The sequence below is a fragment of the Castor canadensis genome, chromosome 5 (genome assembly GCF_047511655.1).
Source record: "Castor canadensis chromosome 5, mCasCan1.hap1v2, whole genome shotgun sequence".
Classification (NCBI taxonomy): Eukaryota; Metazoa; Chordata; class Mammalia; order Rodentia; family Castoridae; genus Castor; species Castor canadensis.
In genome coordinates this window covers 39,245,943-39,261,152 of record NC_133390.1, presented here as the reverse complement: position 1 = coordinate 39,261,152, position 15,210 = coordinate 39,245,943, and positions in this window count along the sequence as shown.

Genomic DNA, 15,210 nt, shown 5'->3' with positions numbered 1-15,210 from the left:
ACAGAACTGGGACATGGCTTGAGTGGTAGAACATCTGCCTAACAAAAGCTAGGTCCTGAGTTCAACAGAATAACACCAATTTTTTTTAAATCATAATAAAAACAAAAATGAAGAAATACCAATTCCCAGATGAATACACTCACTAGACCCCCCAGAACACCATCTGAGAGGATGAAGTTCTTTGAGATGAAATCAAGTACCCAAGTTCCATGATGATCTATCTGCAAAAATGAGAACAATCAGAATTTGGAACCAGAAAACCTTTGAATTATTAATATGGGCGTACTTGCTCTGATTTCTGCCTCAAACAGCAATTTTCTATCAATTTGCTTCCATGTATGATGTTTGTATACGTAGGGAGAATACTTTGGTGTGCAAGGCATAACTATTTTTCACTTGGCACTTGTATTTATCACTTAATAAGTTTGCATTCTTCTTTTGAAGATCAATGTATTGTCATCTTTCCTGCGCTGACATCCATCCTTCTAAAAGATTGTGCATCAAAGACAAGGTCAAGTTTTAAATCCAAAAGATCAAGGGCTAAATCCTTCATCATGTCAGTTTACCCCCTTCAAACTTTTTTCTCAACTATTTTTAAATCCAATATATAAAAAAAAGACTCAATTATTATGTTTTCCATATTAATAATTTATGGCCTATAGGTTATAAACAGAAGACCAACTATTCAGTTCGTTTCAAATTATTTTAAAAGCAAAGTGAGAGAGAGAATATTTTAGTGAAGTGATCAGAATAGATAAACCATGGCATAATATAACAGCTACAGATAAATAAAAAATGCACAAGCTTGACAAAGTTCATATTTAGAAAACCAGCCATTGTGATATGTTGGAGAGGAGGAAGATCAATGAGAGACCAGCCAAAAGATGATTAAGAGTAACAAGGACCTGATCATTACAAGGGGTGTATCTGATAAAAAGGATTCCATGTGGAATCTCTTAACTCAGCTTGTTATTTTTAAATTTGATCTTCAAATAAGTGTACTTAATTGTTCAGAACTAAGTTGTAGACAAAAAGATAAGCATGGAGGCTGGGTTTTCTTATACCTACATGGTAGAGGCAGGATTCAAAAGAAGGAAATTTCCCCAAAAGTAGAAATGTATTTAAAAATGCTTGTGTATTCCAGAAAAAATAGTATATTCTTCTAAAAAGAGAATTTTAGAAGTTAAAATTCTATATTTATTAAAAATGGTTGGTAAGCTATAGCAAAGAAGAATAACTAATAAGAAGGAAGTAGCAAATAAGGGACCAAAGATTACCCCGAAGTTTTTCATTTTGATGTACTTACTAAAATTTAAGTATCTTATACTTTGTGAAATATTTAGCAAAAACAAAATACTATTTAATAAAATAGTACACAATCATAAAGCAATGCAAACTATTATGTTAAAAACAAGTAATAAACATATAAATATGTATTGGTTGTATAAAAACATTGCCCATTAAAAAAAAAGATGTAAGAGTTTTTTTCAACACAGACATTTAAAACTCTTCAGATCCGACTATTAGAACATGGGAGCTTAATATGTGCTGTTGACCGAACTTGGGAGTCAAGTAGTAGTCTGAGTAAAGGTAAAGATTCCATATGACTCTTCCTTTATCTAGGGTGGTAAAGTACAGGAGGAATTTTTTAGTTGTGTATGGATGGTTTCAGGCAATGTTTTGAGGGTGAATCAATTAAAACTTTATTAAACGCATATTTATGGAAGAGTCACCAAATGCCAGGAATCATACAAAGCATAAGAAGTATAGAAAGTAATAAGACTAAACTTCTGTCCTAAGAAAGCTCACAATGTGATAAATGTTATACTAAAATTAAAATCAGTAAAGTGAAAGTATCCAATATAAAACAGATGGTCTGAAAGAGATTTCTACAATTGAAATCTGCAGGACATTTTAAAAGGAAGACATAGCCAAAGGAAGAATTTGAACAGTCATTGTTTCAAAACTTGCAGCTTCTTATGACTTTTTTCTAAGTAACATTATCAATTCTGAATTCTGATTCTTTTGTAGAAATAGAAAAGATTGTAATTACTTTACCAAAATTTTCAGAAGTAACTACTGACATAAGTTGTCTTTCTATAGTCTTGAAAGGAAAACACAAGAAAAAAATTATAAACTAAAAAATATAGATATGAATTCTTACATAAGCCTTTGTATTCTGATCATAAGTTGTATGCAAAGACTGTTCCATGACTGGATTGTGATTATTGCAATAAAAATATCCAACATGTTGGAAAAAACAGCAAAAAACCCCAATACATTGCTATTCAATAACATCAAGTTATCAAAGTGATATATTCCATACTACTTATTTATTTTTGTCAGGTGTTTTAAAAATTACTATTCCCTATTATTTGAAAAATGGATTAATAAAAAAATCTCAACTTCATATTTTAATTATTGCTCCCCTTTCAAACTCAGATGTTATACATTTTAAAAATAATTTTTAATTTTTAGGTGTGTTCAAGTATTAAGAACCTGCACTGGGACATTTTTAAGTTTTGCTGCTGCATACACACATAAATATTTTTGGATATGTTAAATGATATAATAGTGTCTTTTACCTGGAATCTGAACCTTCTTTATGGCAAGATCCTACCATTAATCATGGTAATACTGTGCCTGTTGTCCCATACACCTTGAGTAAATGAACCAAGACCAGGACCATAGATTATAAATGGATGAGTTAAAAAGTATCACCCCATTAGGAAAATTATTTCATATTATGTAAAACTTCAAATTTCTGAGGTTCCAAGCCTTGAGAATTACACCGAGCAATTTTAAAAGATGAAAATGGGACATTGATACTTCAGCTCCTGAAACAAGATGCTCAAAGTTGGTGACAAAGGCAACCATCTAGGAGTTAGTTACTGAAAGTAGAAGATGGTAGTAAGAAACCATATAACTGATAGTTGAAATCTTTGAAAAATTTCAAAGTTCATTCATCTTATTATCAAATGTTAGATTTCTAATGATATTAGAAGACAAGCATATCAAATATATTACATTTAACTTTAAAAGATGAATAATCAAATGATAAATACTGTAGCCTGGGATATTTGCAGATGCTATTGGAAAGCAATGATGTCTTTAAAAGTCCAGTTTAAGGAAAATAGATAGGAAGAAAAAGATTTTTGAACATAAAAAAAAACAAGATTTGGATATATCAAAATCTAAGCTTGTCATAAACAGGAGTAGAATGATCAAAAAACCAATGCTAAGTTCCTACCAAAAGTGAAGTCTAGTTCCATTGATTTAAAATGTATGTCTCATTATTTAATGTTCAAAATTTCAGATGCTTATTATTTCATAATCAGTTAGTGCTAAAAGGATAATCCTGGTATTATCTTCACAGAGTTGGAAGAATTTAACTGCTCAGTTCATTACACCAGTCTCAAAATTAGAGTCCTTTTTTCTTCCCAATAGATGACTTATACATGGATTGCTCATTCATTCCAAATAGTTGACTTCAGAAGAATTGCATTAAGTTAACCTGAGCGTGTGGGTGACAGCTTCAAGGTGCAATTCAGGACTTAGTATAATTAATTAATCATTGAAATAATGAAGATATCCAGTGAATATCAATTAGCCTCTTTCTTTTAAAAAGTGTTCCCTCTCTCCCTCAAAATACCAATTTAAATAAGTGTATTTAAGTCACTTTTAAAACACAATTTAAAGTGATCATTAACTCTGAATTCTCTCACAGAGTGAGGAAAAAGTTGATTTATCAAACTTTTTTTAGACAAAAGTACTACTTTTTTTAGACAAAAGTACTACTTTTGTCTGAATGTTCATCCAAGAAACAAATTAATTCCCCTGAATTTAGTTATTGCTATTTAGGTTTAGGGAGGATAGCAATTGGATTAAGTCATTCTAAAACATGAACAAATGAGAGCACACTGTTCCCAGTGGCTTTGACTCTTTCAATGTGAAATTTTAAACTGGTGACTTTTCAGACTGGACATTGAGAAATAAAAAAAGATTCAAATCATGATAAAGAGACATGCTGAGTTGGATGAATATTTGACCGCTAAATCTTACTTAGCCCAGACAGTATTTTCCAGATTATTTCAGCCCTGAGTAGGATTTCTTTGTTCACAGATTCTTATATGTGTATGTTTGCTCATGACAAAACTTGGTTTTAAAAAAATTTTCTGGAGTCACAGAGAATTTAGGAGAATGAGGGACATCTTTCCACCATAAAGAAGTCAGATTATTATTTAGGTAAATTTCTGTTTTTTAAATAAAAATCAAGGAAAGAAAAAATTAGTTTTATTAGAGATTGGAATTGTTCATTTGGAAATAGATCACTCATGTCTTATTAAACTTGACAGTTACTCTGATGACCAGGTAAATGGAAGTGTTTCTTCTCTTTGTCCCACACTCTCACTTCATTATGTGATACTGATGACAAGTTTTCACCTAGATTGCAGCTAGCAGGCTTTAGCATCGCCTGCCAAAAGTGATTAATACCAATCAAACAGAGCTTGCTCAGTTGAAAAGACTGGCAGAAAACATTTATCATCTTCTCAAGGAATTAGGGCTCCAGATTGGCTCTGTGCTTGAGATAAACAGGATATAAATGCATTTGCTCCAATGTTCACCTTGTTATCACAGTTACTGAGCCTATTTTAACAAAGAAAGTAAGTGTACTCAACCTTTCTAATGGCATTCATGTTTAAATTAGCAGACATTTAAAATCTTTCAATAAAAATTGAAGTTACTATTCTCAAATCTAAAAACCAGGGATAAACCAAGTAATACCTAATGGGGTAAAACATCACCCTCAAATCATTTAGAAATTGTTCCTTTGATAAAGAAATATAAAAGGGGTACAGTTGTGCTGCTAACTTCATTTTTGTATCTAATATTGTATTTTATTGTAAAATTAGCCCACTTTATTATTTTTGGACTCTCCCAGGAAGGATGCTAGAAGAGTTCTTGTCATTATCACTAAATAACCTGTTTCAAGGAGTTGAAGCTGAGAAAGACCTAAAGAGGACCAAATGAAAATGAGAAGAGTAAGCATGTAACATTTGCTAATTTATTTTTCAATGAATTTATTTAAATAGAAACACACATGATACAGTCCACCCATTTAAAGCATATAATTCAGGCCAGCTTGATGGTGCATGCCTGCAATTGTAGTTGCATGAGAGGAAGAGATCCAGAGCATCAAGAGCTGAAGGCAGTCTGGCAAGAAATTTCAGAGCTTATGTTAAAAATAATTAAAGCAAAAAGGACTAGAGGAATGTCTCAAGTGGCAGAGCACTTGCCTAGCAAGCACAAGGAACTGATTTCAAACTTCAGTATGATCAAAAACATAAAACTAAATAAGATAATAAAAACAAATAAATTATATAATTTAGATTTTTAGTATATTTAGGGTTGATTGTCACCACCACAATCTAATTTTAGGATGTTTTAGCACTAAAATAAAAAAGAAAGCTTGTATCCATTATCAATCATTTACCATTCCCCCTCCCTTCCCAATTCTTCTCCTAACTATTCCTACTAATTTCTGTCTGTGTAGCTTTTATCTGGTCTGTATAAGGTAATATGAAAGGAGTTATGACTAAGTAGTATCTATTCTCTCTTATATCTGGCTTCTTTCACTTAATTTATAATGTTTTCAAGGTTGCTCCACGTTGAGGGATGTATCAGGATTCATTTCAACATTTGCTAATTTCCTAGGAAATCTGTAGTGTTCCTTATCTCTTCCACAACCAGTGAACTTTTTTAAAGGAGGCATTTTTCCCCATCTTGTCTTAAGTGCATGTTCTCACCCTAGTTACTCCCATACTGTCATAATGAGGCCTCTACTGCCTTTGTAGGCTACTGTTTTGGAATAAACAAATCAGGCTTTCCTCAAGACATTTAGCTTTTATTTTATTCTTATGTGTCTATATTGCAGTTAAAAAGCAACGCTAAAGTAAGCCTTTCTGCCACAATAATTTTAAATCTCCTCCAGGCAATGTGGTGGCTTCTCATTAGGAGAAATTATGGAAAAGCAAAGCAAAGCTCATGAGTACACACCTTTTGTATCATAATGTCCCAGCATATACTGATCCAGCATTTACTGTGCATGGCAAGACCCTCAAGGCGCTCATTGACTAATGGGCTGGCAACAATACATAATCAATCCTCACAATAAATTACATCACAATAAACGTTTGTAAACCCACAGGGGGTATTTAGAAAAACACTTGATAGGACTATTTGAGAAGAGCAAGGATTAAGGGAATTACCTTTATACCAATGGAACAATGGGAACAAAGGCTCCTAGGCATGAATGAACAGGGTAAATGTGAAGAAAGAAGTGGTCCAGCCTGCTCACTGATGGCAGATGGTAAGAGAAGAAAAGAGAGGGATGTCAAATAGGAAGGGTCTAGTATTTCATGATAAGCTGTTTGAACATCAACAAAGCTATGAAGCCATTATCAAATCTCAGAAATGCTTTGAACCAGGACTTATATACCTTGATTTACAAATCACAAGATTAATCTTCCAGAGCTTAAAGGATGGTTTAGAGTGAGAAGAAAACAGAAGAGAGATTTCTGCAATTATCTAAAGGAGAAATCATGTAGCTTAAGTCAATGGAAGTGGAAATTTTCAATTCAGATTCTCATACAGAAACCCAGTCAACTAATTAGCTATTAAACAGATATCAATACAGAAACCTAGTCAGCTAATTAGCTATTGAACAGATATATGAAGTGTAGTCACCATCAGGTAATGTTGACCTCTTGATGAGTACTCTGAAAGACAGTGTTTACAATTTTGGGGAATGCCTTCCCTCTATGACAGAGGGAATGAGCATATGGCTAACATGTCACCAGGAGCAAACCTGGCAATTAATTAAAAAATATAAACCAAATATTATTTTATCCTTTGATGACATCAAAATGTGAAAATGTCTGAAAACTAGTTTTTCCTGAAAAACCTATTTTTCATTTAAGAAATAAAGCTTTAAAAAACTAAAACAGATATAAAGTAGCTAGAAAGTGCCTCTGTAACCTAATTCTTCAACCTAGACACACAAAATAATTTTAAAATCCAATTTATGCCCTTTAAATGAGCTTGTGGCAAAAGTCATAAACAGTTTCCTAATAAGATTTTAGAAAAGAGACACAGGTAGGAAACTGAAGGTGGAAGGTCAGAGTTAGTACTTCAAGTACTTACTGAAAGGCATGTATGTGTTGCCTGAAACTGTTTACCCAAGTCAGAACCTTTATTAACTTCATTCTTTTCTTCTGGAAGATAGGATTCAACTATAAATTATTTGGATAGCCCACAATCTCCACATTAATTTACCAAGGCTTTCATCCTCCTACACTGAAGTGTATTTCTTAATACAGCTCAAAAGACATCAAGTACCTCATCCAACCTATTTGCCAGCTCTAAATGGGATTTGACATTATGAGGTCAGCATTGCTTTTCCTCATAGATGACTAACAAATTTACGGAGACATAAGTTCACTGTTTTCACATGGATCACTGCGCAACAGACCAGTGGTTTTTGATTGTAACATTTAGGGTTCGGTTATTAAATGAAAGCAGAACTCAGGCTGTGACAAATTGCTTGGCACCTAAGTAATGATCCAGAGATACCTAGAAAAAATTCCAACATGTCTGCAGATTTTAAGAGAGAAACTTGACCAATAATAATGAAATTATGTTATTTTTTAAGTTTTTGAAACTTAAAAATTAGAATAAGGTAAAATGTGCTTTTTATAGTCATACCATCTCATTAGTTTCAAAGTTCTTTGAAATTATTATGCATTTCAATTTTTTTCAATATTTCCACAAAGGTAACATTCATAGCATAAGAGTTAATGTTTATAAAATTCTAGATTGCTTTGTTGTGTATAACCTTTGAATTAAATTCCACAACTTGAAAGCTTGGGAAACTAATTATGCCTTATTGCTAGAGAAATTAATTGAGTGAAAAGATAACTCCTTGTGAATCTCCAATGAAAAGTTGATTTGTGGTTTATTGTCTATGTCCACATTTAGTCAAATAGTCAAATGAAAACAAGATTCACATATTCCAGTGTGTGCCTAAATGCAGGCAAGCTTTAACTTAGGACAAGAGATTTAGGAAAGGCTTATTCAGAGGAAAAACTCAATAGTATCATTTTGTGTCAACATAAAAACTTCAACTTTTGCTTCCTAGCACAGAATAACTAATAAATGAGTGTCTGGACAGGGTGCCTTCTCTCATTTATATATCCGTCGTGGTAACTCCACTCCCTTACTTAACTTAGTTTTCCATGTTCAAAAATAGTAACCTCACCTCTTCTTCACCCCTCACTTCCACTTCATTGCTCTATCCTCATCACTAGAGTTGGAAAATGTGTTTTCTATATCTTTGGTTATAAACCTAAAAGCATTTTCCCCATTGAAAGCATGGATTCTCACAGAATCAATGTTACAATGCATGTTGCCTAAAGGTGAAAAAGCATTAACGAAATCCCTTATCCAATGCATAATTCATATATCAATTTAATAAAAATGTATTAAGAGCACAGTATGTGCCAGTTACATGGATAAGAAAAGCAAGAAACAAAACAAGGTTTCCAGAAATGTCCTTCCTTGTAGAGGACACAGACAACTGAATAATTGCAGTATAGCTAGTGGGTATTATAGATTGTTTACCCAACCCTTTTCCCTTTCTCTTCTAAATAAGTTTTTAATTTACAACTTCTCTGTGAGGCTATTGCCTCATTAATCTAATCTAGTGATTCTCAACTAGAAGTAGTTTTGACCTCCAGGAGACATTGGCAATATCTACTGACATTGTTCATCATTACAACTGTGGAGTTGCATATAGTTTATAGAGCCAAGGATGCTGCTAAATGTCCAATAATGCACAAAAAAGGAATTGTCTGGACCAAAATGACACCAGAAACCTGGTGTCATTCCAGGTTAATAACATTATCCCTTCATGATTTACACATTCAAGAATGGTATTAAAATTTTCTCTGGGCAAACACCATTGTTCTGGTTGGTCCAAATAATAATTGGGGAAAGGCTTTATCTTTCATCCTTTAGACTTGAACAAAGGGACATTTTTCTACAACTATTACTTGCAGTTACCTTGGATTCCTTGAATAGTAAGACACAGATTAACACCAACACAACTAAGCCTACACAAACTCATTCTTTTGCAGAGAGGGAACCAAAGCCTTGGCAATGGTGTACTTTATGCCTGTGTAAAATAAGGCATTTCCTGATTGGTGACGTCAGTTTGTGCCGGATTTTCTATTGTCTGCAGAAAGAGCATTTCAATGATAATAGCAAGCAAAGATAATAGTCAATATTATATATTGGGATTGAAAGCTATATCTAAGGAAGAGAAAACTATCAAAGCTCAGAAAAGTCTAGAATATTTTTTTTCCCAAAGAAGAGATATTTGAGTTGAGTCCGAGTCAGTGAGATAAAAGAGTGATAAGGAGTATTTTTCAGATAGAATGAGCATCCTGCAGAAAAGCCTGGGAATGAAACAAGGCATAGCACTCTAAAGGAATTATATACAGTTCATTGTGAATGACATTGGGAATATATGGGTTGTGGGTGAGGGAAAGTGATAAAAGAATGATCCTCAACTGTGGAATGAGGACTGACTGTGAAAGACCTGGCATGACAATTCCAGCTTTTCATAGAGAACAAAGGGAACCACTGAAAGAATGTAAGTATTGTCATAATAGGATATTTGCAGATTTGAATGATCACTGTATTCTGTGAATGAGAATAGGAAGAGAAAAAAACTCAAAGAATTTAGGGCCTTACAAACACCAAACAACAAGCATTGGACACTGCAACTACGAGAAGCGGTAGGTAACATTAAGCAATATGAAAGAGATTAGGTTCAACACAACTCATTCATTCTCTGGAGATAGGGATGATACAGGAATGATGATGGAAACTATATCCTAAAAAACTTTATAAAAATTGAATATTCACTCACTGTGGAGGGCAAGAGGGCAAAAATGTTAGGGAAGATAATAAATTAAGCTGTGGTCCACTGAGGATGGGGTGAAAGGGAGCAACTGTATGTGGCAGATGGTTAATAAGAGGTAGGAGCAAGGAACTAGGAGATGAGAAGTAACTACCCTGGTGTCTTACATCAGAAAAGTATTACAGTAGAGAAGATAATGTCTCCCTCAAAGATGTCCACATTCTGATCTCTGGAATCTGGGAATATCATTTTATATGGAAAGAAGAATTTTGCAGATGGAGTTAAATTAGAGTTTTGAGATGCATAGATTATTTGCATGGGCTCAATATGTTCACAAGGATTCTTGTAAGAGGCAGCCAATAAGGTCAAATTAGAGAGGAGATGTAAGAACAACAGTCCTGTTTGGAGCCAGGTACTTTGAGGGTGGAGGAAAGGGCTATGAGCTGAGGAATGAAGACAAATTATTGAAGCAGGAGGCCAAGAAGATGATTCTCCCCAAAGACAATCCAAAAGGTCATAGAAGAATATCTATTCATACCTTGAGTTTAGCAGTTCTGAACTCCAGAGCTTAAGATAATAAACATACTTTGTTTTAAGACAGTGCATTTGTTGTAATCTGCTACCTGAGCAATAAGAAATTTATACTTGTATTAAGCATTTGGATGAAATAGCCAAATACGTAAGTTTAATATTCATATTTAACACCATTAATTTAATTATACTTGTGAGTATCTTTTGTGAACATCAAGGAAGGAGTTTTAATAAATATTTTGTCAGTATGTTTCATTTAGTGCTTACAACAACAATTTGAGTTAGGTCTGCAATTTTCACTAATTGATTGATGAGGAATTAAAATGGGATCTTTAAGAGGAAAATGGACACTGTTTGTCTTATCATTTTTAGAGTATTGAAGTGAGGATAAGTGGATATTGTTAGGTCAACGCTGATGGGAAGGCCAAATTGGAGCCAAATAATAAAGCAAGCAGGCTTTAAGCAGGCTTTATTGAGAGCGCGCTCTCGGGCGAGGTTCACCGTCCCCAAAGAGCAGGGCTGGAGAAGTCACGCAGGAGAAATGGCAGCCCAGTTTTTATATCCTGGGTGAAGTCAAGAGCTTAAGGTATTATGGGGCATCGGGATAGGTCGAGGTTTGGTGGGGAGGAGCTCGGGGTAATATGGATCTGTAGGATAGGTCAGGACCCATTGCCTGCCAGCAGGAGTTGCCATGGTAATCATGAAGGGAAGGAGGGGATAGAGTGGAAAGTGAGCAGAGTGTCCCTGATCGCCATGGGGTGGCTGCCCACCGGCCAAACATCCCAGACTCTTTGGTATAGGGGCGCAGAATCAGTTCTGGCTACTTCCTGCTGAAAGAGGGTGAAGTTAGGGGCTAGGGATGTTTTGGGCCACTTGACCGGTACAGCCGGACCCCATGGGGAGGAGCTGGTAGTCATGAATCCTGGAGCGTCATCTGGTTGAATGTTACCCGAATTAATTGGCATATGAGTGAAATCGATCTGCCAATCTTTACTGGGCTGGCTACCATGGAGTTGGTGGAGGGATTGGCGGAGATGGAGTCCACCATGGGGGTTTGTTTGACAGCAAACAGAGCAGGCCTCCTGGACCTGATGGATGGTGGATTGGAGGCCCCTTGGGTGAAACAAGGGTTCCAGGAAGGAGAGAAGGGCCTTGGCTGGGGAGACCCAGTATCCCTTAGAGGCTAGAAAGTTAAGGAGGTTGGCTGTTCCTGTTTCAGAGTCCTGCTGGAAGGGTGAGCACAGAAGGAGGTCATCGACATATTGTAGAAGTGTACTGGGTTTTTGAAATAGGAAATTGGGGTCTACAGGGATATTGGTTAGGGTCCTTAAGAGAAATGTGGATGGGCGAGTGGTGTGTAGCCACAACTGGGACTGAGATGTCCCAGACAATGGGGTTGACCGGAAGAGGAAAGGTGGGTGGAGCAGGTTTAGGAAGCGAAGGGGCTAGGTGGCTGGCTGAGGCCAGAAGGAGTGAGTGGGAAGTTAGAGGTTCTGGTAGGTGGGGAGGGATGGTTATGGAGGCCCCAAGCTTTGTTACAATATCTCGACCTAGAAGTGGGGCACAGCAGGATGGGATGATAAGGAAAGAGTGTGGAAATATAATACCTCTAGCAGAGCAAGGAAGGGGCAGAGTTTTGTATGGGCAGAAAGGAAAGCCATCAATTCCCATAACAGAGACTGATGAAGGAACTGTTAAACCCGAGTGGGCAGGCATCAGAGAATAGGTAGTCCCCATGTCCAAGAGCAAGGAGATGGACTTACCCACTACCTGGAGTATGACCCTGGGCTCGGCGAGGGTGATTGGGGTCCCCGAGTCAAGGCGTTGTCAATCTTCTGCCAGTCCGAGAAAGTCAGGGATCTGGATAGCTGGTGGGGCTGACCTTCCACAAGGAGCCGTAGGGGGTAAGCCCTGTCCAGGACAATATGATCCCCAGTGACCTACCTGTTTGTATTTTGGGCAGGGTTTAGTTGGAGGTCTCGGGTTGGGGCACTGGCGAGCCCGGTGGCCTTCCTTGTCACATTTGAAACAGGCCCCCAGAGGGGCTGATGGGAGGGTTTGGGTTCCTCCTTTGACTCGGGGCTGTAATTTAGCTGGCCGCAGAGCTGCCACCAAGGCTTGGGTTTGGAGGGCTACCTTTTGTTGGAGGTGTTTTTTGGCGGGTTGATTCTGCTGCCTCTTTTCGGGCATTAAAACTTTAAATGCCATTTTCATCAGATTCTGTATAGGGGTTTGAGGGCCATTTTTGGCCTTTTTTAATTTAGCTCTAATACTTGGTGTGGACTGAGATATAAAATGTCCAGCCAAGATTGATGCCCCAGCAGGGGAGGTAGGGTCTAATCAGGTATATTGGGTGAGGGCCTCCTGGAGGCGGTTAAGAAAAAGGGTCGGGAGGCTGTGAGGCCTCCACTGTGTAGGTCTTTGGCACATCTCTATGTCAGTGTCCCCACCTGGGCTGACAACCCAGGACTGTATGGGGCAGAGGGTTCCCCTTATACATATTCCCTCCCTGAGTGTTGGGTTCTGAGGAAGCCTCGGAGAGTGGCCCTTCCTGCGTGTATCCCAAATATTTTCCAAGCACCCCTTGATGTTTTCAGGGAGAGGGTAGAAAAGAGGGCATCTCCCCATCACAGGAGTGGAACTGGGCCCTGGTGGTGTGCTGGGACCTGGCCGAGCAGGCTCCTAAAGGAAGTGCACTCCACTGAGCCCTGTAGGAGGAGCTGTTACCCCAGCACAGAGGTCCACATGTGCAGTGGCCAGGGCAACTGCAGCTTTTGGCAAGTCCAGTGAGTTGGGTGTGGACTGAGTCTGGCGTGGAGGAGCCTGGGTGTGGAGGAGAGACAGGAGCCCCTAGCCTGTAGTGCTCTGTTCCCATAACCACTGAGGATGACAGCCATGTGGAGGGGCCCTGGAGCCAGTGACCCTGTACAGTACCCAGACCTGGGCTTCAGGTAGCTGGCTTAGGGGCCTTATGTCCTGCCAGATCTCCTCTCTGTTCCTCTGCCTGGTAATGGAGTACAGTAATGACAGCTTCCAGAAGGTCATTGAGGAGAAGAGAAAGGAACATGGACTTGGACATGGACATGTCCTCACCTCTTGGAGAGGACAAAGGAGAGGGGATGGGGAAGGGTGGTGTGAGCGAGTGTAGGAGGCTATTGGGAATGTAGGAGGGCAGGGAGTAGGTGGAGCAGAGGGTGTGGGAGGCAAGGCCAAAGGAGATGGCTACTTGGGTGGGGGAGGGGGAGGGCAAGGGAAAGTTGGATGTGACAATGAGGGTGGCTGTGGTTGGTGGTGGGGGAGAGGCGAGTAATTCAGTAGATTCAGATAAAGGAGAAGGGTTGGGGTATGGGGGAGGGGACCCAGAAGAATTGGGTGTTAGAAGGATCTGGGAAGGGGAACATTGGAGGCACAGAGAGGGGCGAGAGCGCAGTTCCCAGAAGGCCTGTATATATGGGACCTCAGACCATCTATGTGTTTGATGGCAAAAAATTGTCAAGATCAGTGAGGATATTAAAATCAAAAGTGCCCTGTGGAGGCCATTATGAGTTGTTGTTTAAGGTGTATTGTGGCCATGTCATGGTGTAGTAGAAAATGAGCTGCTTGTGGTGGAGGTCTGGAGAGAGTCCCAAATTTTGAAGTTTGAGAGGAGACAGGACAAGGGAGTCCTTCAGTCCAGCTTGGATTGGGAGGACCCCATCCCTGAATTGTCGGAGAGTCTCAACCTTTAGAGAAGCGTCCCTCACTAAAAGAGGAGACCCGGTTTGGAGGAGGCAGCCTGGACAGGGGAGATGTCTCTCTGAATGCCCAGGTACGAGGAGAAGCGGAGGGGCTGATCCTGGCGTGGCCGCGACAAGGACAGGGGCCCGAGGAGGAACAAAACGGGGGAGGAGACTCACCCAAGCAGGAGCCAGAGCGTTGATCTGGAGAGGAGGAAGGGCCTCAAGCCAGGGCCTGGCCCAGGGCCCCGACTGCCTGGAGTCGGGTGAGGCTCGCTTCCTCCCGGGTTTCGGCACCAAATGTTAGGTCAATGCTGATGGGAAGGCCAAATTGGAGCCAAATAATAAAGCAAGCAGGCTTTAAGCAGGCTTTTTTTTTTTTTTTTTTCATTTTTCTTTTATTATTCATATGTGCATACAAGGCTTGGTTTATTTCTCCCCCCTGCCCCCACCCCCTCCCTTACCACCCACTCCACCCCCTCCCGCCCCCCCTCAATACCCAGCAGAAACTATTTTGCCCTTATCTCTAATTGTGTTGTAGAGAGAGTATAAGCAATAATAGGAAGGAACAAGGGGTTTTGCTGGTTGAGATAAGGATAGCTATACAGGTTAAGCAGGCTTTATTGAGAGCGCGCTCTCAGGTGAGGTTCACCGTCCCCAAAGAGCAGGGCTGGAGAAGTCACGCAGGAGAAATGGCAGCCCAGTTTTTATATCCTGGGTGAAGTCAAGAGCTTAAGGTATTATGGAGCATCAGGATAGGTCGAGGTTTGGTGGGGAGGAGCTCGGGGTAATATGGATCTGTAGGATAGGTCAGGATCCATTGCCTGCCAGCAGGAGTTGCCATGGTAATCATGAAGGGAAGGAGGGGATAGAGTGGAAAGTGAACAGTGTCCCTGATCGCCATGGGGTGGCTGCCCACTGGCCAAACAGATATATTCATCTTAGTTTATAATATTGATATTTTAAAATTTCTTATTACAA